This window comes from Esox lucius, chromosome 21 (assembly GCF_011004845.1).
Source record: "Esox lucius isolate fEsoLuc1 chromosome 21, fEsoLuc1.pri, whole genome shotgun sequence".
NCBI classification, from domain to species: domain Eukaryota; kingdom Metazoa; phylum Chordata; class Actinopteri; order Esociformes; family Esocidae; genus Esox; species Esox lucius.
The window spans coordinates 9,779,534-9,805,679 of record NC_047589.1 but is presented as its reverse complement, the minus strand read 5'-3'; the positions used below and the strand labels follow the sequence as shown (position 1 = coordinate 9,805,679).

General features: G+C 42.1%; 1 protein-coding gene across 12 annotated transcripts in view; it reads right to left on the bottom strand.

Annotated features, from left to right (window-relative positions):
• The window catches only part of si:ch211-285f17.1 (sickle tail protein homolog), a 157,916-nt gene that overhangs the window by 83,861 nt on the left and 47,909 nt on the right, over window positions 1–26,146 (bottom strand). The window contains exon 1 of one of the 12 annotated variants that reach the window (XM_010899457.3): window positions 3,578–3,654. The exons of the other annotated variants lie outside the window; for them this stretch is intronic. The gene's annotated coding sequence lies outside the window, so the exon portion shown is untranslated. Of the gene's footprint in view, window positions 1–3,577; window positions 3,655–26,146 lie in introns of those variants that run through there. 12 annotated transcript variants of the gene reach the window in all.

Here is a 26,146-nt window from a genome sequence, read left to right as displayed (position 1 = left end):
ATGCTGTTCACAGCTCTGCCTCCTCGAAAATTATTTTCATATCTTGGCAGCACATTTTTCCTCTATGGATAATCCTTGTCACAGTCTCCTATGAACTCCTTTAAACTGTGATGTCCAATTTACAACAATAACACTACAAAAACATAACAAAACCATGGAAACTAAAGATGACAAAAAAAAGAATAAAAGAAAAATACATAAATAAAGATTTTAACAAATTAATTCAATTTAATTTCCAAGAGACGGCAGCACTTGCAAAACAAAGATGACGGTCTTCCTGCCAGACCAAATTCCTGGGATGTGCCATCCCTTCCAATGAAACCACAGTTCTCCATCATTATGAAACTCCATTGTGTCCCATCATCGTAATGCAAACTGTGGACAGCTTCAGGCAAATGCATTTTATTTTTACAGCAGTTGCAGGATGTGGCAGTATGTTGAATTACAAAACAGTGTTAAAATTAAGAGAGGAAATGCAGTTTTTTTTTTATTTGTAGACAATATTAATTCAACCATAAAAAGTTTGTCACATTTTTATTTTCTGGAAAAATATATAGAAATCTGACCAGTGTATAGGGATAGAAAGATATTTCTAATATGATTATGACAATGCTCCCCTGGTCCATTTTGGAAATGGGTTTATTTGGGTACATTTGAAGTGTCGGCCCATAAGGTGCCCAACCACATACTGAATACTGTGTGTGATCCTTCAGCAGTCTAAGAAAGGGTTTGCACACCCATTCTGCAAATTTCAAATAAATGATTTGGTTCAGGATAAGGTCACCAAGTGGTAGGAAGAAAAGTATTCATGTAATATGAGATTAAGGGGATAATCTCTTCCTATCATATCCACTTTAATAATACCAAGTCTGTTGTTGCCAAAACGACACCTCCCAGTCTTACTATCAGGTGACTGTTAAAGTAACTTAACTCCAAAATCTCCTCTTTACAAGATACCAATCAGCTACTTTGATTTCACTTTGCTGTGGTTGGCTACTGGCTGTCTTTGGGTTGCGGGTTCTCTTGATAATCCGCAGCCTTTTGGGCATCACATTAAATTCAACAGATTAATTGGATGATTGATGCCAAACTACCTTGGGTTGCTTAGCTGATGGTGGAAAATTCTGAAGTATTCACTTTACCCAAAACCACACACAAATACTCCTCCACAAACCACATATAAAAACACTCCTCCAAAGAACCACACACACACACACACACACACTTCCAAAAACACACCCACTTCCCTTTCATCTTAGCCGATGCTCCGACTTGAAATATAACCTGATAGGAGAGGTCCTTCAAAAGGGTTTGATCAGGCCAGAGACCCCAATGAGATCTGACGTTACGCTGGCTGAGGTTCCAACGAAGGCGGACAACGCTGACAGCCTTGGTGAGAAACACCTGGTCAGACCCTCTTGGTCCGCATGCTGCTGGGCCAGGTGTGTTTCTCCACTCTAATCTCTCTAGACAGCCATCAGGCTCTGTAGCCCCGACTGCTCATCAGCTGTTAGCTATGACCCAGTTTGATACTTGAAACCCTCCAACCCCAATCAGGAAGAACACTTGTATCATAAACTGCATTTCGCTGTACTGCCCTGGTACTGTTCAATGGCAATAAAGCTGAATCTAAATCTAAAACCTAACACTTGTATCATAAAATTGTGAAGGCTATGAAAAGCCCTGGCGGGTCGCAATTCTGCTTGCTTTAATAACAGTTTGTGAGTGTAGTGTTATTTTTTTGTGGGTGAACTGGCGTCAATTCGCAGCATCAGCAAATGCTGGTTGAGAGATACTTGTGAGACTGAGACCGTTTAGCATTGTCAGGCAGCAGGCCATACCGGATGAGGGATGGAGTTTGGGGCCGAGGAAGGGTGTGCAAGCTCATCCGTCTTTACGATGAGAAGTTCCTATTCGATACGCTTACCTACCCTCCCTCACGGAGAGACATGGCTTGATAAAGGCGCTGCTGAGAAAGAGGAAACATCATCATCACACGGGATGTCTCCGCGTGTTCAAACACGACGTGGATGAACATCACGCTTTCACGCGGAAGTCCTGTCGGTTATTTAGAAAAATCTGCTCTCCATACACCATGCAGTTTTGAAAACCGTTTGTTTACAAGGTTAGAAATTAGAAGTCGAAATTGAACCAATCAACATATTAATTTAAGAGAAAAACCTATCAAAATCGGAATCTATTGCCAGTAGTACGAAAACATTTCAGAAAAACAAGTACTTCAAAAACGAGTAGAAATCACAACAGAGTGATGCCTTGCCAATCAGTTATAAATGTTATTAGACACGTCACCCAAACAGAAGGTCCAGGTTCTACATGGCAATGTAGTTTACGGAAACAAACAAATTAATTTTGCTGTGCAGACTTTAAAATTAAGTGAGATGCCTATCAGACATTTGTATGTGTGTGAACGCCTGTGAAAGTCTTCCACTGTACAGGTTCCACTTGGAACCCGACGACTCCAGATGTGTATCTACTTAAACATGCGGAAAACTCCCCAAAAAGTCCCAGGGCATCATGAAGCAAGCCTAGAAAAAAGGCTTCTGCTTCTAAAAGCCACAGAAATACAGTGTACTTCATTCCAGTAACCAGATTTTAATGTAGGCCTGAAATGGACCATTAAGAGTGGGAATACCACACCGGCCCCAAAACAGCTGACATTCATTACAAAATATTAAGCACAAGTCTCAAGTCTGGAAATGATGATTAACGTGATGCACAGCAAGGATAACGGCCTTTGAAGTTCTACATTGACACCGTTCACACAGAACATTAATGCAGCCCCTTTCCCCAATGGGGATTCAAAAGCCTATTTGATCCAGAGAGCAAGCAGTATTTCCATAGATGGTCAAATCTCAATAAATCTGACACACAATTACCCATATCTTCTGAGTAAAAAATACAGAATCTCTCTGATGTGATCTTAGAGTAGCAAAAGGAGCGGACAAAAAAATACTAAAGACATTTCAGAAAGAAGCTGTCTACAAGATTGCCCGTTCTGAGCTGAAGGGAGAGAAAATGCATTTTTGAGCAAGACAAAAGTGTTGATTAAGTGACATTGACAAAACATTGCATGAAGTTCTGTCAACTCCACTCTCTCTTTTTCTCCAAACCACAGATTCACTATCACACGACACACAGGAACAAACACGACTCCCTATAAACTGCCTGCCAACTTCCCACAGCTAAAGTCTGGTTTCTTTCCATAGTAACAAACAACAAACAACATCTTTGGGAAATATTTTTTTGGGGGGTTTTGCTTGTGTACGACTTCGTTGAACTAAGCTTCTGAGGCAATCATGTTATATTCTTTCAGAATCAATAGCTCAATCAATAATGAAGTTTACTGCCCAAAAATCGGGTTTGCCTATTTAAGACTGTCTAATGATCTATTTCAGACAGCTTTTTGTAATTTGGAGAAGTTAGAGACATTGCAACATATCCTCGATCATCAATTGTCAGGAATTGAATGAACAGATAAGTCATACAAACTCAGACTCAGTGTGTGTGTGTGTGTGTGTGTGTGTGTGTGTGTGCGCGCGCGATCGCAACTACTCACCCTCCCGACTGAGTGCCCTGTCATATGTCCAAAAGCAAATGGGACGACGGAGTGGGAACAGCAAAACTCTAAAGGAGAGACGCACTCACATTTCCACAGTAGAAAACTTTTCCTTCTGCCTGCAGTTTTGCCTGCATGCTCCCCCTGTTCCTCTCTCCCTCGTCCCCCTCTCTCTCTCCCCTCCCTCGTCCCCTCTCTTCAACACTTCCTGGACAGGGTGTTTACGCAATCTGCCCCTCCAAGGAGGCAGGCCACACCCCCCCCCCCCCCCCCCCGCACCACAGACCCCCACCATCTCGCTCCCCTACCCTTTTTAACCCCCACCCTCAGCAAACAGTTACTGTTTCTTTGTGCAGGTCTTCTTGAATAAGGTTTGTGTTATCTCTTTGCCACCATCCAGTATTTGGATCCCCTCGAGGAGTGAGAGGGGAAGGCATGAGAGGGGGAACGGACAGAGACAGGAGGCAAAAGGGGGGTCTGAGGCTCAGGGAAAACATGCAGAGGACTTTACACTGGACTGTCGCACTGAGACACCAATTTTTAGAGTGGAGCGAGGGAGTGAGGGATCCAGGGACGGGGTGACAACTAAGGGGCGGCTGTGACCAGAACTCTCTCTCTCTAAATCCCACAGTTTGCTGTTACAAACCACACAGAGGCTTGGCCCATACGTGGCTGCCTAAGCACCAAAAAGGCGTCTGTTACAAGGTCTGGCAAAGATTTGCACCACTAATGCCCCACCCCATCCACTCAGCCCCACAGCAATACCACACAACCATCCTGACAGGCAGGCAGATAAGGGATGAGAAGTGACGAGAAGGAGATGGAGGCAGGTTGATCGGAGTCCTACCACAAGACCTATTACGCATCTTCAACGCAAGGAATATTCCACATTTAGTGGATTAACGTCGAATATGAAGCCATGTAGGATACGCAGAACGATGATACTTGGTAAACACGCTCAGGCATACGTGCTCACGCTTGGTTTCGTTATTAACTAGGTTATCTACACAGGATGACAACGTATCCATTTATTACACTTCATCGTTATAGATTTTTTTTTAAGGTAAAATACGTTAACAAGAGAACCGTCTATGTTCTCTCCCACCAGCAACGCATCCCCCTCCCACGCGGACGAAATCACGGGTGTTGGCGAGACTCGCGCCCCTTTAGCAAGTTTACCAAATGACATTACTCCGAAAAAAGATAAAAGCGATAGAGAGTGCAGCACGTGGTCCACATGAATGCCCTCATTGAGCCTCGACAGGTTTTACGACGTGCGTAACTGATGTTGAGGCAATACCAATATCCTTGACTGATACATGCAATCATGTGCCAATCTATGCCCAATTACTGAGAAATAGTGGCCATTTTGGTTCTGGTACTAATCTGAGAAAAATTCCATTGAGCGACTTCATTTCCACAAATATGTCATATGAAGATTCATGCAGATTGGTTATTATGTACCAGAGGATTATCGAGTCTTCAGGTCAAACGGCCTGAAAGGCGTGACCTCACACTTTAATTGCTTGTTACAGCGGTGCCATCTGTACGGATCAGGTCTCTGCCGCAAGCTAGAAATATTATTGACCAAAGTTGAAGGAAAATCTGGCCAGCAGAGTCTGAGATATCACACCTGACTCCTTAGTCCTTGTCCTGATTTAATTGTGGGGAAACAATAAATGAGGTGCAGCCTAACATAAAGAAATGTACCAAACATTTTAATGTGGAGCTTGAATGACAGTCCGTTGTAGCTCCAACTCTGCGAGATACGGTGTGTTGGGTTTTCCTTATTCACCATGTAGCCTTGTGTAGCAAAGGTTGCACTGAAACATGTCAGGAGTTTGAGTTTTTACAGGTCCTCTCCACTCAATACAGCACCGGAAGAAATGAAGAGACCACCGCACCTTTGTCTTTCCTTTCCAAAAAAGTAGAAAAGCAAAGATTTGAGTGAGGAACAGAAGCGTTCAATTTGCAGTGGTCTCTAAGTTTTAACCCTTCTGTTCCTCACTCAAAACCTTCCTTTTCGACTTTTTTGGAAAGGAAAGAAAAAGTTGTCTCTTCATTTTTTCCAGAGCTGTATGTCGGATCTAGGTTGAGTCTTTCATCGCTCTTCCTCCTTGACAATCCTCTTCCTCTCCCATCCCCACTCCTCTCATTTTCTCAGTACAGCCTCAGAAAAGAAAATGCTCAGCCTACTCTGGAAACCATCCTCATGTTTAGTCTGAGCACCATTCGTTGAAGCAAAACATATGGGTCCACATGAGATCCAGAACCCTACTGCCATGTACAGAACCCGCCCAGTACTGCGTCTACAAGTCCAGGAGACCAGGGGGGCCTATCTAAGATCAGCCCACCCCACTTTTTAACATGGGGAAAACTCAGGTGGAAGGAGAGATGACAGAGAGCAATGGGTGTTCACAACCCCTCCCAACCCTAAACACAGGAGACAAAGGGGGAGCTGGGGGGGTTGAGGAACTGGCGGAGCTCAGACGTCAATGCTGAGAGCCGAGTGATTTACGGAGCAGGAAGGAAGTCAGATGAATGGGGACGATGCAGAGAGAAGGAAGGGGTGGAGGAAAACCCTCCCAAATAGCCTGCTATTGCCTATGTAGTGCTCTACACTTTTGACCGGGGCTTGTACATACAGCCCATAGGGCTCTGATCAAAATGAGTGCACTGTACAGGGAAAAGGGAGCCATTTGGGACCCCAGCCCAAATGCCACATTAAGCAGGAAATTCCTTGACATCACTTTGTCTTCTGTACAAACACACAAACAGGCCCCCTTCTCCTCTGCCTCCCTCGCCGAAGACTAATCCTCAACACCCAATCCTTCCTCAGTTTCCACAGAACCCAAACAAATAGAGAAGAGCGTGTATCAAAGGAGGTGCACTTTAAGGAACGGAGGGAAGAGCGGAAGAAGGTGGAAGATTACACCTGATGATACTCAGCCAGGCTGAGACGATTATTCTGACTGTTCTGAAGCGGTCTCTTCTCTTCTACGCAGCCAAGCATTCTGGGATGCTAGCTGAATGAGCCACCTGTTTCAGGCCACTGGCTGCCTGTGTGTGTGTGTGTGTGTGTGTGTGTGTCTATAGAGCAGCATAATGATCTCATTATAGTTCTGTTTTTAATGACTGTCTGCCTGTCTCCAAGAGCGCTCTTTCTCTCTCTTTCCTTCTCTCCCTGCCTCCCTCTGTTTTTCTCTCTTTTGCTCTCTCTCTCCCTTATTTAATTGTACTTGGCCAACAAACCCCCTGTGCATATAGTTGAAAGCAGTGTTTAGAGAGGTACTTCCTGTGCTGGAATAAAGGACACAGATCACAATAGAGACAGAACCAAGAACAAGCATTGGAGTCCATGGGTCCGTGAAGGGTGGACCGGCGACCATTTTGAACAACCATGCAAGTGAAGCAGATTGCATTTGCCATTCGTCTCACTTCTACCCAGATCCTGCTCTAAAGCTCCCAGACCTGCCTGACTTTTACAGTTATTTATTTCAGATTAGCCAAAGCCCTGCTGAGCTGCTCTGGTTTTTTAAAAGCCCATTTCATAATCTCACTTGTGAGGCAGCGTGGGAGACTTCACCAGGAGCAATCCCTGAGTAACATCCTCACGCCGGAATACCCCAGGGGTAGGGCTCCGATAGCCTGGATGTAAAGGCCACTGTTATAGTTAAAGACCAGTGTTATTGTCTTATTGTGGGATTTAGAAGCAATGCATCCCTGTATGTTCCCAATATGGTGCAATACTTTTAACCAGAGCAATTCAGGTAGCGGTGCACTATGGAGTAAATGTGGAGTTATTTTCAAAATAGGACATTCAGTTTCCAAAAAGACAGTTGAAATAGAAAATCTATTCAGCTTTATACGAAAACTTTATTGCCTGTGTATTTGACCTCCGACCTGAACAATAAATGCTTTTTAGACAGTCATGCTAAACATGCTTACGAACATGTCTATAAAAGACAGTGTGCGTGTGTGTATGTGATGTGTGTGAATAGCGTGATGCAAGCATTAATTTGTCTGTGTACGAAACACGCAGTGTAACATCCATTAAATATTCCCACAAATGATGTACCTGTACAATCATGTGAAAAAGCAAGTACGCCACCTGAAAAGTTGTATTTTTCTAATATTTTGATATATGGATATGTAATCTTCACTTAATCACTTGACAGATAAGAGGTAACCTAATTTCACATTATATTTTGAAACCATGTCTTCATTAAAAATCTACAAAAAAGGATTTTCATTGGGTGGAAAAGTAAGTACACCCCTAACTTGAATAGCTGGTGTTGCTATTCAAGATAGGTCATTTGACCTTAGCATGATGTGTCAATAAGAATGTAAAAACAGATTTTGCTGAGTCAGAGACAACTACAACACGAAAACTCTAACTGAACGGAATGGGCATGGGTAAACATCATCAATATGAATGTTTTTTTAGTTGAGCTTCTGATCCGTCATACATATTACATTTACACATGATTTCCATTCAAATCGTAAAAACACCACACATTTTGATCATCATATAATTAGCTAGCTACAGTATCTAGACAATCTCTGACTTTACTAGCTAGCTACTTAGTGGTGATCTTCGCTTTCTGCTGGGACTGTCAGTGGCAACTCAAGGGTTGGAACTGTATCAGGTTTGATACCCCATTTGTTTTTTCATCACATTGAATAGCACTTGTCTGCAAAATGTCCTCTGCAAATTGTAGGGTAACACTTTTGAAGGGGTGTGCATAAGAGTGACATGACATTGTCATGATACTGTCATAGCCATGACATGACACATGAAGGAATCATTATGAACATTTATGAATGTCTTCATTAGGTGTCATTCGGTTGATTATGTCATTTTTATGCAAGGTTGACATTGTTTGGGATGTCTTTGTTATGACAACTTGACATTAACTGAGTCAACACAACCTGTCAATGTCTTTGTTATGACAACTTGACATTAACTGAGACCACATCACCTGTCAATGTCTTTGTTACGACAACTTGACATTAACCACGACAACGAGATTAGATTCAACTTTATTGTAATTGAACAAGTACGGTCAATGAAATTGAAGGAGTAGGGTAACATGTGCAACTGAAATGCAGGGATCGCAGCAATGAGGTTCCTGAGGTAGACATGTACCTGTAACAACTGGAAACTTCAGACTTTGCAAGGCAGTGTCAGAGTCCAGTAGTACAAAGGGTGGATATGGTTAGTGATGGGTAACCTAGTTCAGCAGGGTTACAGCAGATGGAAAGAAACGGTTCCTTAGCCTACTGGTGCAGGAACGAAGAGACCTGTACTGCCTGCCTGATGGAAGGAGGGCCAACAGTTTATGGTAGGGATGTGAAGAGTCCCTGATGATGCCGCACACCCTGTGCAGACACCGCTTGTGCTGGAAGTCTACAATGGCTGGGAGCTGGGTACCAGTGATGGGCTGGGCGGTTTCCACCACCCGATGCAGGGCCTTTCCGTCGGCTACAGAGCAATGCTGTGGCGCAGTTAGTCAGAAACATAACCTGTCATAAACATGTCATAGCAGGCCTCATTATCCAACTTAAAGAAACAATTTAGCGTTATGTGTTAGCATATGTGTTAACATAAATAGAACATGGCTGAGCAAGTTAGCAAAGTGCTACCCAGAACTGACAAACACTTGACTGGAGCTAGCATAGAGCTAACTGCAGCCAGCTAATTACCAACCGAAGCCAGCTAACAACAAGGAACTAGCTAATCGCTAACCCTTACAGTGCAACGATTGCAAAGTTCCTAAACAATACAGTTACAAAATTCAATTATATTAATCCGAGGGATATTGTCAGGAGTGTTATTTTCGAAAAAAAACTATTCAGTACAGTACAGTAACAAATTCGTTTTTTTCAAAGGAATGCACCACCGTCACGGCATTTTACAGAGACATGGGTCTCTGTCATAACATTACCATGCTTTTCCTACCCTCTACATACAGTTTAACAGGCAGGTTATCAAATTGTATCTAAAAATCCAGTGTACTTTTGTACCTTACCCACCTAGAAAACAGGATAAATGATGAGAAAGACATGGCTTTTCCATGAAGAGTTACGAGAACGCGCAGGTGTTTTGATCGTTAACAGTCCCAACGCAACACGACCACGTCAAACTGCCGCCTACAGGCCAACCGTAGTAAGTGTCCTTCAATACAAAAGTGTCCTTCAACCCCAAATGCGACCATATACAGGTGCTGGTCATATAATTAGAATATCAACAAAACGTTGATTTATTTCAGTAATTCCATTCAAAAAGTCAAACTTGTATAATGTACACATTCATTCCACACAGACTGATATATTTCAAGTGTTTATTTCTTTTAATTTTGATGATTATAACTGACAACTAATGAAAAACCCAAATTCAGTATCTCAGAAAATTTGAATATTGTGAAAAGGTTCAATATTGAAGACACCTGGTGCCACACTCAGCTAATTAACTCAAAACACCTGCAAAGGCCTTTAAATGGCCTCTCTGTCTAGTTCTGTAGGCTACACAATCATGGGGAAGACTGCTGACTTGACAGCTGTCCAAAAGACGACCAAAGACACCTTGCACAAGGAGGGCAAGACACAAAAGGTCATTGCTTAAAGAGGCTGGCTGTTCACAGAGCTCTGTGTCCAAGCACATTAATAGAGAGGCGAAGGGAAGGAAAACATGTGGTAGAAAAAAGTGTACAAGCAATAGGGATAACCGCACCCTGGAGAGGATTGTGAAAACCCATTCACAAATGTGGGGGAGATTCACAAAGAGTGGACTGCAGCTGGACTCAGTGCTTCAAGAACCACCACGCACAGAAGTATGCAAGACATGGGTTTCAGCTGTCTCATTCTTTGTGTCAAGCCACTCTTGAACAAGACACAGCATCAGAAGCGTCTCGCCTGGGCAAAAGAAAAAAAAGACTGGACTGCTGCTGAGTTATGTTCTCTGATTAAAGTAAATTTAGCATTTCCTTTGAAAATCAAGGTCCCAGAGTCTGGAGGAAGAGAGAAGAGGCACAGAATCCACGTTGCTTGAAGTCCAGTGTAAAGTTTCCACAGTCAGTGATGGTTTGGGGTGCCATGTCATCTGCTGGTGTTGGTCCAATTGTGTTTTCTGAGGTCCAAGGTCAACGCAGCAGTCTACCAGGAAGTTTTAGAGCACTTCATGCTTCCTGCTGCTGATCAACATTATGGAGATGCAGATTTCATTTTCCAACAGGACTTGGCACCTGCACACAGTGCCAAAGTTACCAGTACCTGGTTTAAGGACCATGGTATCCCTGTTCTTAATTGGCCAGCAAACTCGCCTGACCTTAACCCTATAGAAAATCTATGGGGTATTGTGAAGAGGAAAATGCGATATGCCAGACCCAACAATGCAGTAGAGCTGAAGGCCACTATCACAGCAACCTGGGCTCTCATAACACCTGAGCAGTGCCACAGACTGATCGACTCCATGCCACGCCACATTGCTGCAGTAATTCAGGCAAAAGGAGCCCCAACTAAGTATTGAGTGCTGTACATGCTCATACTTTTCATGTTCATACTTTTCAGTTGGCCAACATTTCTAAAAATATTTTTTTTGTATTGGTCTTAAGTAATATTCAAATTTTATGGGATACTGAATTTGGGATTTTCATTATTTGTCAGTTATAATCATCACAATTACAAGAAATAAACATTTGAAATATGTCAGTCTGTGTGCAATGAATGAATATAATATACAAGTTTCACTTTTTGAATGGAATTACTGACATAAATCAACTTTTTGATGATTTTCTAATTATATGACCAACACCTGTATATATACACAGTGGGGAGAACAAGTATTTCATACACTGCCAATTTTGCAGGTTTTCCTACTTACAAAGTATGTAGAGGTCTGTAATTTTTACAAGTAGCCAGCCTACCTTATTAATAATGGTTACCGCACTGTAAACATATTAACAAATTGGATTATCTCTTGAATAATGTATATTACTTAGCCTATTGTTCAAGCAAACCACTAGTTACATGAATGGATGTCTTGCATCAACATGAACAAAACTATGTTCCTGCAAAAAACGTTGATATTAACTTGACTTTTTTTCCCCACATCATTATAATGGTGTATGGCTAACCAGTGATGCCACTCCATCATTTTGAGGTGAATCTTCAGTGACTCACAAGTGCAATTACCTCTATGACTCAATATTTTTCAAGTTTGATAATTAGGCCCATGTTTATGACAGGTTATGTTGTCTCAGTTAATGTCAAACTGTCATAACAACAACATTGACAGGATATTTTGTCTCAGTTAATGTCAAGTAGTCATAACAAAGACATCCCAAACAATGTCAACCTTGCATAAAAAATGACATAATCAACCGAATGACACCTAATGAAGACATTCATAAACATTCAAAATAATTCCTTCATGTGTCATGTCATGGTTATGACAGTGTCATGACAGTGTCATATCACTCTTATAAACACCCCTTCAAATAAAGTGTTACCAATTGTAGATCTGGTGGACACAGTGGCACAGTTATGCTAACTATCTGATCATTGCTTGATGAATCTGGGAATGACAGGTACTGGGCTGTACACATTCAAATTAGGGTGAGAAGTAAAGATATAAAAAGCATATCATTGGATGTATTTAAATGAGACAACGTGAGTTCTTCAAAGCAAATCGTGATTGGACTTTCAGATAAGGCTCTACAGACATAACACTTCGTTGCTACTAATTATACCTGCATCAGTTGATTAAACTGGGTAAAAGTGCAGATTTGGCTATGCATACCCTTTAAGATCAAACCAGACCAAGTTGTGGAAGTTACTCTCTAATGACAATTTAGTCATTTGCACTTAATTTGGTGCATCTAATTCAAATTTTTGCCATTTTACCTGATGGTATGGGTTGGCACATACTAACCTTTTCTACATAAGGTAACTGCATTTTTGTTTATTGTAAGTTGTTAATTTGGGACATTTTCTGTGTGATTTTTTGTTCATCAATGAACTTGGTCCAAATGTATCTCAAATAAACATCTGTCCAAACACAGAAAAAAGTAGACAACATTCCAGGGGGTGCACTTACTTTTTTGCGGCTATATTCCTTGTCTGTGTTGTACAGCTGTTCTTAATATTTCCTGCCCAACCTATTGCTTCTGGATCCTTCTGGGAACCTGGGGATCTTTTATTAAGACACTACAGATCTCTCCTGGTTGAGATGGAGATGTGTTGTGAATGGCATCATCAGCAATGTTCTTATCTAAAGTCAGCCTTACATAACAGGAAGTTTGATTTCATGAGGCCAGACAGAACGAGGGGAAGGACTTACATGGGCAACAGAGCCTGTCCAACCACAGACACAACTTAAAGCAAGGAAATCGGGGTCATTCAGGCCGTCCTAAAGTCCCAAATAGGCATGCAACAGTACGCCTAAACCACATTATGGTACGTATTGCAGTATAAGGGTCATGGTTCGGTATGGTCCACCGCAAACAGTTTTACTTTAATCTGTTTTTATCTTGTTGGCAAAAGATAAGACATTAACCCAGGAATCAAATATTACTGCCAGATAAGAGCACAATCTAAAATAAATAAAGTGCAACATTTTTATGATCATGAGTATTACCTGTTTTCTGATAGGGACATTTGTAACATGCTATTGTTCTTAACCACAGAGAATGGGCACATATCCTCCACTAGACACCATACATTGATCTTGTAATTTCTTAAGAGCTGTCTGAATGCATTGGGGAAACAAAGTTGTGTTTAGGGCTGCAAGTAACAACTATTTTGATGATCTATTTATCTTTTGACTATTATAGCAATTCATATATTTGAAAAAAAATATTAGATGAAGTGTAAGTATATTTATGTAAGCAATAAGGCCAAAGGGATGTGGTATATGGCCAATATACCAGGGCTAGGAACTGTTCTTAAGTAGAATGCAACGCGGAGTGCCTGGACACAGCAATTAGCCGTGGTATATTGGCCATATATCATGATATGCGGTTTCATATACCATAGCTTTCAGCTAATCAGAATTCAGGATTTAAACTAACCGGTTTATAATACCAGTTTTAAAGACAGCACAATGCTCACTTTATGAAATAAAGGATTTGATAAATGATGGACAATGAAGAAAACCATGTAAAACAGTATGCTAAAATACCACTAAATAGTATACCTTAACATTTTAATTTCCACTGAATTGCAATAAGGCAGAATAAGAACAGGTAAAACAATGCTGACAATGTTATAAAAGGCAGCTTTAAAAATAGCTGAAAGTAGCTATGGCCTGAAGTACACAGACAACAACCTTATAATTCAATAAATTGAGGTTGACTGGTGATGCATTTGGCTCCAATTTTCTATGACACTCATGGCATGATCCATCAAATCAGTAACATGAACAGTGTTTAGCATGCTCCACAGTAAACCTCACACGCATAGGTACTCTGACCGTTACGTTACATTCACACTGGGTTGGTGTCATCGCAAATTTGCCAACAAGCCATGGCAATATATAACGTACAATATAAAATGCTGCCAAATTTGAGATTTAACCGAAGCTAGAAGATTCACTGATGTTGGTTTATCAACAGGTATTCACACCACCATTGCAGAACAAGCTGGTCCTCCAGTTCTGTTCATAGAACAGCATTATTATAATTTCTATTAAACATGACACTGTTTTTTTTACTTGTAAGCGGCAATATTACCCCGGCACAAACAGAGGTGCTTTAACCTCTGACCATTACGCTACGTAAACGAAAGCAAAACCAAAGAAAGCTAGAAAATGACTCCTGTACACAAATTAAATTCATGCAATCCATGCACAAATGGAGATCATGCACATGCTTTCAGTGGAAGTATGAATTAACCACAGAGGAGAAACTGTAGTTGCATGGCATTATTTCAACAAAAAAATGCACCACTGCCATAACCACAAAAACTGAAACCTTATTGAAACGTGTTATTAAAGCACACACAAACCACTGATATTAACAAAGGTCTTCAGCATTTTCACGATGAGCTTTGAGATGATTATTTTCAAGGAAAGGAGATGAAACTGGGGTGTTTCAATCATTAGTTCTTATTTTACTGAAGGAAGGGCCCGGTGTACGTGAACCTGCAGGCTATTCAAATTCGCCTTCTTAAAAATGACCTAGTGCGTTCAATTATTAAGTTAGGTAATAATTGATATCACAACTCAGAATCATAAATTTAGTCTTACAGAACATCATGGTGGTACAGTAAAAGTCAGAAGAATCACTTTTAGCAATCATAACTTAAAATAAAAAAAAGACACTCATTTTGCAAGGAAATTAGTTGTTATTATCATAAGGGCTCAATTTAATAAAAACTGGCATTGCACTATTTACACAGGAACAGTTTTTTCAACTTAACTCAAAGACTGTTCTTTTGTATTTGTATAAAAACCAACAGTTGCTACCAGGGCGATCCCACCTCTCAGGCATGATTTGAAGTTTCAGAATTAGAAGTGTGTGGGCACGGGATGAATATAAATAAAGAGACCGTAAACCTTGCTGTGACAGGTTTTAATGACTCCCAGTCGAACTGTTTCTCTGTATATTTCAGCAACATCCTTTCATATCCAGACCAGTAAACACTGAACGCAGACGTAGCTTGTCACGCATGCTAAGGATGGATCCCTGTACTTTGAGATGCAGGACAGACGCCAGTTAATCTAAAGCTTTGCATTCTCATTTTGCCTTTTGAACAACCACCAATTATTCATTCGGTACACATTAACATTTTTAGAAACATGTCAGACGGTGAAGTGTTTTCTCCGTCGTCGGAACCTGTGAACAAAATGGAACACATCCTTTTGGGAGACTCCCTGCTGCAGTGAGCCACCCAGATGGCCCGAACTATCCACACTGAACGTCATATCGCCTGATTCTACTATCAGGGCTGGATGCGTGTGTAGTTTCTGTTGACACCCTCTCATGTCTGGATAAGCGTACTGTTCCGTCTAAAATGGCACCCAGTTCCCAATATGGTGTTCAGGGACAATACAGTGTCATGGGCACAGGTTTGGCCCGCTGGGACTGGCACAGGTTTGGCCCGCTGGGACTGGCACAGGTTTGGCCTGCTGGGACTCAGCCGAGGACCAGCGGAGGTAATGTGGTGACAGCCTATCTGTGAGTGTGTGGTGCGCGGGGCCGTTTCTCCAAATCCTCTCCCCTGTCTTTTTCTGGAACAGTTTCCCCCCTCTTTTTGGTGACTCTAAACGGTGAGTCTGAAACCTCTCTGAGGGAACCTCGGACGTCTCACAATTTAACAGACCTGAACTAGCTTCCCCGATTCAAGCAGTTAAGGGCTTGATGTTCAGTTGAGAAGTTGATTCAGGTGTGCTAACTCTGGAACACATCATGGAATGGCTGGGAGTCCCCAGGACTGGTTTGAAAACCACTGGCTTATAGGGAGAGAGAGTGCAGGTGAGGGAGAGATGGAGGAAAGAAGGAGATCAATGGGCGTAGAGAGAGAGGAGGAGAGAAGGAGATCAATGGGCGTAGAGAGAGGTGGGGAGAAGGAGATCAATGGGCGTAGAGAGAGGTGGGGAGAAGGAGATCTCTGGGCGTAGAGAGAGAGATCAATGGGCGTAGAGAGAGAGGTGGGGAGAAGGAGATCTCTGGGCGTAGAGAGAGAGATCAATGGGCGTAGAGAGAGGTGGGGAGACGGAGATCAATGGGCGTAGAGAGAGGTGGGGAGAAGGAGATCTCTGGGCATAGAGAGAGGTGGGGAGAAGGAGATCTCTGGACGTAGAGAGGTGGGGAGAAGGAGATCTCTGGGCGTAGAGAGAGGTGGGGAGAAGGAGATCTCTGGGCGTAGAGAGAGGTGGGGAGAAGGAGATCAATGGGCGTAGAGAGAGAGGTGGGGAGAAGGAGATCAATGGGCGTAGAGAGAGGTGGGGAGAAGGAGATCTCTGGGAGTAGAGAGAGGCGGGGAGAAGGAGATCAATGGGCGTAGAGAGAGGTGGGGAGAAGGAGATCAATGGGAGTAGAGAGAGGTGGGGAGAAGGAGATCTCTGGGCGTAGAGAGAGTGGTGGGGAGAAGGAGATCTCTGGGCGTAGAGAGTGGTGGGGGGGAGTTACAACACTCTTAGAATGCCTTAATCCTTTAAAAACCTTTGAGTTGATATTTTTGATTTCCTTTATGTTATATAAATACATGTTTTTTGATCTTCATGATTTTCCACTTGCTTTGATGAGAAAAACAAGATCCCATGCCAAGTTTGTTAAATTGAAAAATCTAAATAGAGAAAATAATTGAGAGCAGGTAGAGGCCAGAGAACTGACTTTCCGTCTGAGTATCTGGCATACCTACAAGTACCTTCGAAGAGTATTCAAAACCGTTCACTCTCTCCAGATTTTGTTTTGTTACCGACTGAATTTATAAATGAGTTAAAAAATAATTGCCATCAACCTACACCCAACACCCCTCTTTTCTACCATTCTTCCATCCAGATCCACATAAGCTCTATCAGATTGGATGGGGAGCGTTGTCTTCGTTTTGTTGTCTTCCTGACCCCAGTCTGAGGTCCTGCGCGCTCTGGATCAGGTTTTCAGGGGGTTGAGTACTTTCCCGAGGCACTGTACATGACATCCTGGGAGGAGAGGTCACTGCCTGAGCCAGCTGGAAGCCACGAGCAAAGTGACCCTGCCCTCATCATTCATCAACACGATCATCTCCTATCTTGACATTGAGACTTCTGAAAGACACACAGTCATTCTATTTGTGATGTTTGCCAAATGAATCTACAGGTTGGAACCAGAAGGGACCAACAAAGTCACACACACTGAACCTGCCCCTGACTGTTCTCACACCTCACACATCAAACACCCATTTACTCCTCACACATACACATTTAACACACACATATTTAAATGAAGAGAATCCAGTTTCCCACCAGTTGTAGCATCTCAGAACTCATAAGAAGCCCCATTCACACTTGAGATAAGTTGACTAAACATGGACGTAGGTCCCTTTTCAAATGCATTCCATGATAAATCAACTAGGCTGCAGACTGAATCAGGCCCAGAGAGAGCCACGTGTCCATGTATTGTGGAGGGAAATTCGGATCATTTCAAACTAAGTTTCATTATTTTCTCCCTATGATGTTTTAAAGCCAGAGTCCTCACACGTGCTTCTAAAATCCTCCTTTCCTCCAAATCTGCCATTTGGAAGGCATTCGCTCTCGCCACTCGGTGAGAGTCCTACAAAACACTGCGTCAGTTGCATGATGGCTTTAACCGTCTGGCTTCAAACTTACATCTCTGAGCGATGACATCACTTTGCTTTAAACCATATTATTTCTCCTCTCCAAAAAGGAGCAATAATACCTAAAGACGGAATTTCATCCTGTGTTCCAGGTTTGTGTGTGTGCGTGCGCGTGTGTGTGCATTCATGCGTGCACATGCAGTATTATTCCGGGCTTTCCGTAGTCAAAGTCTGACAGGAGCAGAATGTCTGGAGGTGACGGGCTGACAGTGAGCTGAGTTTAAGATGAGTCTTAATTAAACCGCTCTCTCTCTCCAGTAGGGATAAAGAGAAGCACATCTGACAGATCCATAAAGAGCTTGCAAAGGACGCTGAGGAAAACGGAGGGCAGCCTCTCTGCAAAGGGTTAAGTTCTGACGGATTTCCAAATGGCACCCTTTTTCCCTACACAGTGAGCAATTTCTGACCTGGACCGTTTTGGTCACCCTGAAACCGTGTCAACAGATGTCTACCGAGGAGGGAATACAGCTCCGGAAAAAATGAAGACACCACCGCACCTTTTTCTTTCCTTTCCCATATATTCGAAAAAGGAAGGTTTTGAGTGAGGAACAGAAGGGTTAAAATTAAGAGACCACTGCAAATTGATTGCTTCTGTTCCTCACTCAAAACTTTTCTTTTCGACTTCTTTGGAAAGGAAAGGAAAAGGTGCGGTGGTCTCTTCATTTTGTCCAGTGCTGTAAGTCGGGTGCACAAGTCAAGAATTTGTTTCTACAGTATTGTGTGTTTACCTGTAGATCCTTTACCTGGCCTGCTAGGGGCACTCTTATACCTGAAGTGATATTGGCCTATACAGGATAAGACTACTGAGGACTGACAACCATGTATGGAAGTTCTAGAGGCATTATCAAACCCGAAACAGACAATGGCACGAGGAGGCTTCAAGAAAGGCCTGCTTAGATAGAGACATAGAGACAAAGAGAGACACATAGAGAGAGAGAAACACAGAGAGAGATGACCGATACTTAGACACAGATAGGGCAACAGAAACACAGACAGAGACAGACAAAAAGACAGAGAGACACAGAGACACAGACAAAAAAAAAAAAAAGAAAGAGACAGAGAGAGAAGCAGAAAGACAGAGACAAATATATATATATAGAGAGAGAGAGACAGAGTATATGGTATATCAAAGCATGGAAGAGAAAAAGCAAATGTGATGTTTGAGGCTGAAATGACCGGCAGCAGTTTTGTCAGGTATTATAACCATTTCCTCTCCATTTGCTTATATAACCAAGAGCATTGTCCACAGCACAGGCTCCACTCCGGTAATAACAGCTGCAGATTGAGACAGGGAGCTGAGAACATTATCTGACACTAGGGAACAAGAAGGGACATTTGGGACACACCAAGAAGGTTTGATTACACCTGGCTTTCAATAAGGCTGTGTACATTATTCCCAGCTTTACTATTGTATTGGCCTTTCGGTGTGAAGGCTCCTTGGCCAATCCAGTAGTGTGTAATGCATTCCTTTTGTCAATATCCAACACATAAACATTATAGAGGGCAGAAAAAACCTAGATGTTTTGCATTCACCCCTTCAAACCGCACAGTGGATTCTTTATCCGGTTCTGACCAACAGCATGGCTGGCAGTTTAATGCATGGAATTTGGAGTGCCTAATGATGAAAAAGAAGTGTGTGCACGCATTTTTGCATAAGCATGTGTCTGTCTAAAATATTTCAATAAGCTGGACTCTGGTGGGGGCAGCACAGATAAAAGACAATTATCTCTGAAACGAAACGAAAAAGCTGCCTGTATAGCCAGTCAGGGGAATGAGTTAAGAACTCAAGTTTTCCATGAGGCAGGAATCTAATGAGTGAAAAAAAAAGACTCATTCATTACAGAGACGTGGCTTTTAAGGCCACAGTGACAAGCAGGAAGGAACCGACTTTGGCAGCCATCTAATTGGCTAATGCATTATACCGTCTTTGATGCAATCCATTCTGCTGTTAAACAATGTGCTCATTCAAAGGGATGCTATCATACCGGTATTCTCTGCCCAAAAATAGAACACTTCTAATTTATTTTCATAGCCAGTGTTCTAAAAGTTCCATCATTTATTCAAAATAAAAAATAAGGTTTGTTATAATATAATATATGCCTTCTAGCCTATACTTACATCCGAAGCATTTAGCTGAACTACCTTATTTTCAGTCTGATTGTGATTACAGGTGGAAACATACACAAAATGACTTCTGGACGTAAAACACATAAAAGACAGACAAGCAGGTCTTTATCGCCAGATGCCCTAGAGCGACAGCTGAAAAATAAACAAACATACATGCCAACCACCTGGCCTAATAACCAAACGTACACACACGCACACACACGCACACACACGCACCATACCTCCGCACAACATATATAAAATACAATGGTTGCTATTGTGACTCCTAACACACCCTAACAACCGTCCCCTGCGGAGTCACAGTATTCACATGGATCCGCATTACACAAGTGCATCGGTATTAGAAAAGCGCAGGCCTCTTCCTGGTACAGGTAGAATACAGCCTGCCCCAGCAAGTCAGTGCCAGCAGGACACTGACTTACTCTGTCTTCCTCTGCAGCTTAGCTGTAAGGGACGTTTCTGGCTAAGCAAGAGAGGAAGAGGCAGCCAGACAGGCTGAGAAAGAGAAAGAACGACAAAGAAAGAGTGAGAGGAAGACTGCGGAGGGATTTATGTAGCCCGGTGTTCTCTCTGTGTCAGATGGCATACATCACTTTTGTTTCTACGAGCACAAACCAGTGCAAAACAGAAGTCTCTGGCATATTAAGAGCATGTCAAAGCAGACATTCCGATTTTTTCATTACTCTAAACATTTAACGGTGTCAATTGAACGGTGTGCCCGTTACCATGATGTATTTATCATTGGGAAAAAATTGCACAACTTTTGTTTTATTAGCAACAAAACAAATACACAGTTATCAGCATCTCTGAGGTCGACAATGCCTCCCCCAACCCAATTTGCATTGCCCATGGCGCTTCAGCAGCACGTTCAAGGCTCAAAGACAGACACTTGCCTTATGAAACACAGGATGTAGCTGAGGTCAACGTTTCTCTCCACCTGAGCTGGGAATCAATGTTACACCAAATAGACACAGAGAAATTTGGTGGCAGAGCCCTGGAAATTGGGCAAGCTAACATACATGTTTTACAGTGTAGACATTGGTCATTCAGCGGGCGCGTTTATTCAGTGACCTACATTATTGATTGCACACATGTAGTACCTATATTACTTATACACCGTTCTTTTAGTTACAGAGGCGAGCTACTGTAGCAGTGGAATGCATGTGCAACTACATGGTAGCATGGTTTGCCAGTTTGACCAGTTCAACTACTCACTGTACGAGTGAAACTTATGAAAAATAATTGGAGATGCTTTAACTGCAGACAGTGTGGGTTGTTGCTGTCCTTCATTTTCTTAACAAATATTTACATCAAACCAAATCTCATGTAATAGGACCTTTTTCTTCAGGTAAATGTGCCCTTATATGACTTTAAAACGCCTCTTTCTGAATTCCACATTATTCATATTTTCATACTTGAAGCCCAATCACTATATTAGCAATTCATTTAACAAATGGGAATTCATTTGGCATCAATGGGATCCTCATGATTCAAGAATAGAGTTATGTCTCTAGACATAAAGGAAGGCTTTGAGGGCTACGTTTTGGATATTGGATAGCCCTCTCAACAATGGTTGGTATGTGTGTAGCCCTACTTTTAAGCATGACTAGCATCTGTAATTATTTGAATTGGACTATTACACATCCGCTGATGGCATTTGGGGGGTAACAGTTTGGGTTAAAGGTTTAAAGCTGTATGTAATTGTAAAGGTGGTCCAGGAATCACCAACCAGCCTCACTGTCAAGCCTAAAAAAATAAATCTGTAATAGAGTGGTTGGGGATTTTGATTTATTTGAATTTTGGATCCAGGAATCTGGTTTATCAAAGGGTATTTAGTTACAGCAGTAAATATGGGTCAGTAACAGGCCAAGAGGCTATGCTCTCTCTCTGCCAAATGGGGTTTTAGAGGTTTACAGATAATGGCTATCCGAAATAACAGTGTGTACAGGCAAAACCCAGTCCGGTCAAACACGCACTGCACAATCATCCCAAACGGCACCCTATTCCCTAGTCGGCTAAGCTTCGTTGATGGGCTCAGGGCAAAAGAAGTGCACTACGCAGGGAATAAGGTCACACTTGAGAACACTTAAGACAGGGAGCCGGCATGTCGCTTGACGGTGATGAACACAACAGCTAAAAATGTCATCAACCAATGAATCATTCAGAATACCAGGAATCATTTGTGGAAGAGCAGCACGGTGCTGTAGTCCTAAGAATAGATTCAACTGAAGTCATTTGTAAAGATCGATTTCAATCCCTCCAGTGCATAGAGTTGTACAGTTCCTTATTACACACAGGTGCTGGAATGTCCCGGTCTTCTCTATTGAAAAAGAATAACAATACATGCCATTTCTCAGCATTGGGTGTATTCATTGTTGTATGGGCGGTGGCACAGTTGGTAACATATCATGTCCACCCAACGTGCTTTCTATAAAACCGCTGTGTGTCAACAGGAAACTTTTTTTTTTTTTTGCTGTATCAGGCATTATTACGTTCAGTGGCAAAGCGGTCTCACAAGTCAAGATGACATGTCACGGAACATAATGTGGCTAGGAGGAAGATTCTCCTGAGCAGAACAGTTCTTTAGATTGCCATGGCAATGGCCCAAACGGGCTGCTTATGGCTTAAGTGGGGCTGTATGATTTGGGACAATGCGATGCTGACACACAAATGTAGTCTTAATCTGCATAATCACAGATGTGGAAATACTAAAATGTACACGAAAAAGGGGAATTGATCTGTGTGGAAAACATATGAATAAACTCAAACTCTGTTGTGAAGTCCCTCCAAAAGGAACAAAGCATGATTACCAAAGGGTCACTGACAGAATACAGTCGGTGTTAAACTTTTAATGAGGCTTAACATCAAATTCAGTGTGGTAATTCAGCGCTAAGTGAAAGTACTCTGAAATCCATAGCAAAGAAAGGAAAGCGAATTGGGTTACACAGAGTATTCATGTAGTCCTCAAGGCTCCAATCTAAACGAATCATCGCGGTTTAAAAGGAGGCAGAGGCATATTGATTTTTCACGCAGCACAGTGCTCTTTTAGAGGCGATGCCTCCGGGGGAGCTAGCATCCTCTGATAACCACCAGTCAAATGAATTAGCCACAAGGGCTAACAGCTAACGACAAAGGCAACACATGAGACCAGGGAAACACTCAACAATGTATCCCAAACAACTTGTCCACTTTAGTGCATTACTTTGGCAGTGTTCTATAAAGTGAATATGGTCCCATTATCATCTTCTAAAATTTGGGCTCAGTGGAGGGTCTCTGGTTTGCGCTCTGAATAAAAATGTAGGAACAAAAGGCTGGGTAGTGTACAGGTACACAGAAAATAAGGGGGGCTACCAGAGTGTAGCGGAATTTAACAGGTGGTATTCCTTAAATGATGCAATCCTGTGCTATGTCTTGAATGATCACCTGAAATAAGTTCAGTCTAACCCACGTTCACCGTACGCTGGCAAACACTCACACATACATGCACATACGCACACACGCACACAAACACACATTTGGACAGTGACAAATTGTGTTTTTTTGGCTTTGTATTCCATCACTTTGGGTTTAAAATTATACAATGACAGTACAGTTAAAGTACAGACTGTCAGCTTTAATTTGAGGGTATGTTTATCCATATTGGATGAACCATTTAGAAATTATAGTACATTTTGTACATAGTTTCATATCAGGCAGTTGTCTTTGTTAGCATCATTTGTGTATGTCCAAGAGAGCTGACAATGTCTACTAGTCTTGAGTTTATGCTTTCCATTTGCAAATATTATGCGCAGGGGTGTAGCACAAAATTCTGGGCCCTGTACCTATGAAGTCTCTCAGGGCCCCTCCCCTCTTCATTCAAGATTCAAAAATTTTCTAGGGCCCCTCTACAAATTAGGGCCCTATGTACTTAGAACCCCTTGTCCACCCAGTCCAATGCCACTGATCATGCATGCAAAACTCAACCTTTCATTATATTAAGAAGGAAAGCACTGGTGACCTTATCAATAATAAACAACCTGGTAGACCAAGGAAGACCACCATAGTGGATGGGTAAAGAGTACTTACAATGTTGAAGGAAGTCCAACAGATAAGAAACACTCTCCAGGATGTAACCATTGATGTGTCAAAGTTTACCATTCAGATGAGAGTAAACGAACAGATCTTCAGAGGGTTTGAACAAGCTTCAAGAATCGAATGGCCAGGTCACACTGTCATGGAAAGTACCAAAAGGAGACTGCAGAATTCTGAAACCAAGTATTATGGATGGATGAGATGAAAACCAACCTGTATGAGAGTGAAGGAAGAGGAAAGTTTGGAGAAAATTCATATGTCAGACACGGTGGATCCAACCGAGCATGCCTTTCAACTTCTGAAAAAACAAGCAGGAACTAACGGATGGCTACAGTACAGGCCTGGCAGAGTATCACCAGGAAAGATGCCCAGTGTCTGGATGTCTGTGGGTCACTGGCATCAGACAATCATTACACGGAGAGGCGTTGCAACCAACTACTAAATATTTCTACTTTTTGTACCAAACACGCCTCAATTTCTGAAATGACCTTTAAACTCAGAGCCATTGTATCATTTAACATCCAATGTGCTGGAATGCAAACACCCCAAAAAATATAAATACTTTTGGAGTTTACTGTAACTGTCCAAAGCTAGGGCTTCAATAAATCACTTCCACTAGACCAAACAAGCTCTCACACACAGTTCTTGCTCAGTGACCTGATTCTAGTCTGCTCAGATAGAAGGATGACACATAAGCATCCTGTTAGCAAACAATAGTAGAACACGTCTACCAGAGTTCAAAATCAGGACACCATGACACTCTCAAACCATCCTACACACTGACTCATTCTGAGACCACACAGCCAAGGATGTACAGTCATTTGGGTCATCTGATCAAGATACTGTTTCACGGTGGGCATGTTTCACCGATTGACAGATCTAAAAATCCCAACTTACCCACGGTGCTTTGCAGAGTTTACGATTTTGAACAAGGCTTTTGTTACCCAGTTGTCAACCTCAAAGCCAATGCCCCTGCTGCCATGGCGACCACGAAACCTCTTATTCCCATAATTCACCTGAAGTGGTGAAGTCTTTTGACTTAGAAATTGGCTGAGTGTGTCTGACTGTAAGATCATTCATGTCAGGTGTCTTACAGTTACTACTCCTCCTGCAACATAAGTCTGCCAATGTCTGGCAAGTCTCCCTTTTAATCACTGAAGCTTTAGCACAAGCTTAATAACCTGCGTGGCATCCTAAAAATCTACCTATTCCCTACGTAGTGTACTACATTCACCCAGGGTCAGAAGTGCTGAAAGGGGAAAATTATGCCATTTGAGACTCAGCACTGGCATTGTCTGTGACACCCCTCATTATGTAATTTCCCTTAGGCAAGCCTTTTGCCTGAAAAAGATAGATAAAAAAAGATATGTCATACAGTCGATCAGTCAATGGAGCATTTGACCAATTTTTATACAAACAATCTCTGAGGTAAATTGTTTCAAAACCCACCAGAAGTGTAATAAAAGAACGCAAATGAAGAAGCTTTGAGAGCTTCGGAATGTAGGCCAGTGTGTTACAAGACTTCCAGTCTGTCCGAAGTTTGTCAAGTTTGCCAAAGTCTAAATCCTAGATAAACCAGAGGGCTTTATGTGTAGTAAGAAGCATTAATTAATGTAATCCTCTCTCTTCACTTAATTTTCGATTTCAAGGAAAGCGATCTCATCTCGCATAGAAACAAAGTCATCAAGTTTGGATTGTGCAGGTTTAAGCACTCACTTTTTCCATCCGAAATCAAAAACTGTTAGTCCAGAACACAATTACAGGGAACATCTGTGTGAAATGGCTCAGCTTATCGGGTTCAAGCATGGAATAACCCGGTGCCAACCTTCATGCCGCGATATTCATCTACGCACGCTCCAGTGCCATCTGCCAAAAGTAACGTGCCAAAATAGCAAATCAGAAACAGGCATTTGACAACCCATTGAGAATGATCACACACCACAAGCAGTATGGGCTTGGAACAGGTAGGGGCATGCATTCACGCTACCCTTACTGAAACAAATACATGTATATAACCCTTCATACACACACACACACACACGTGCATGCACACTC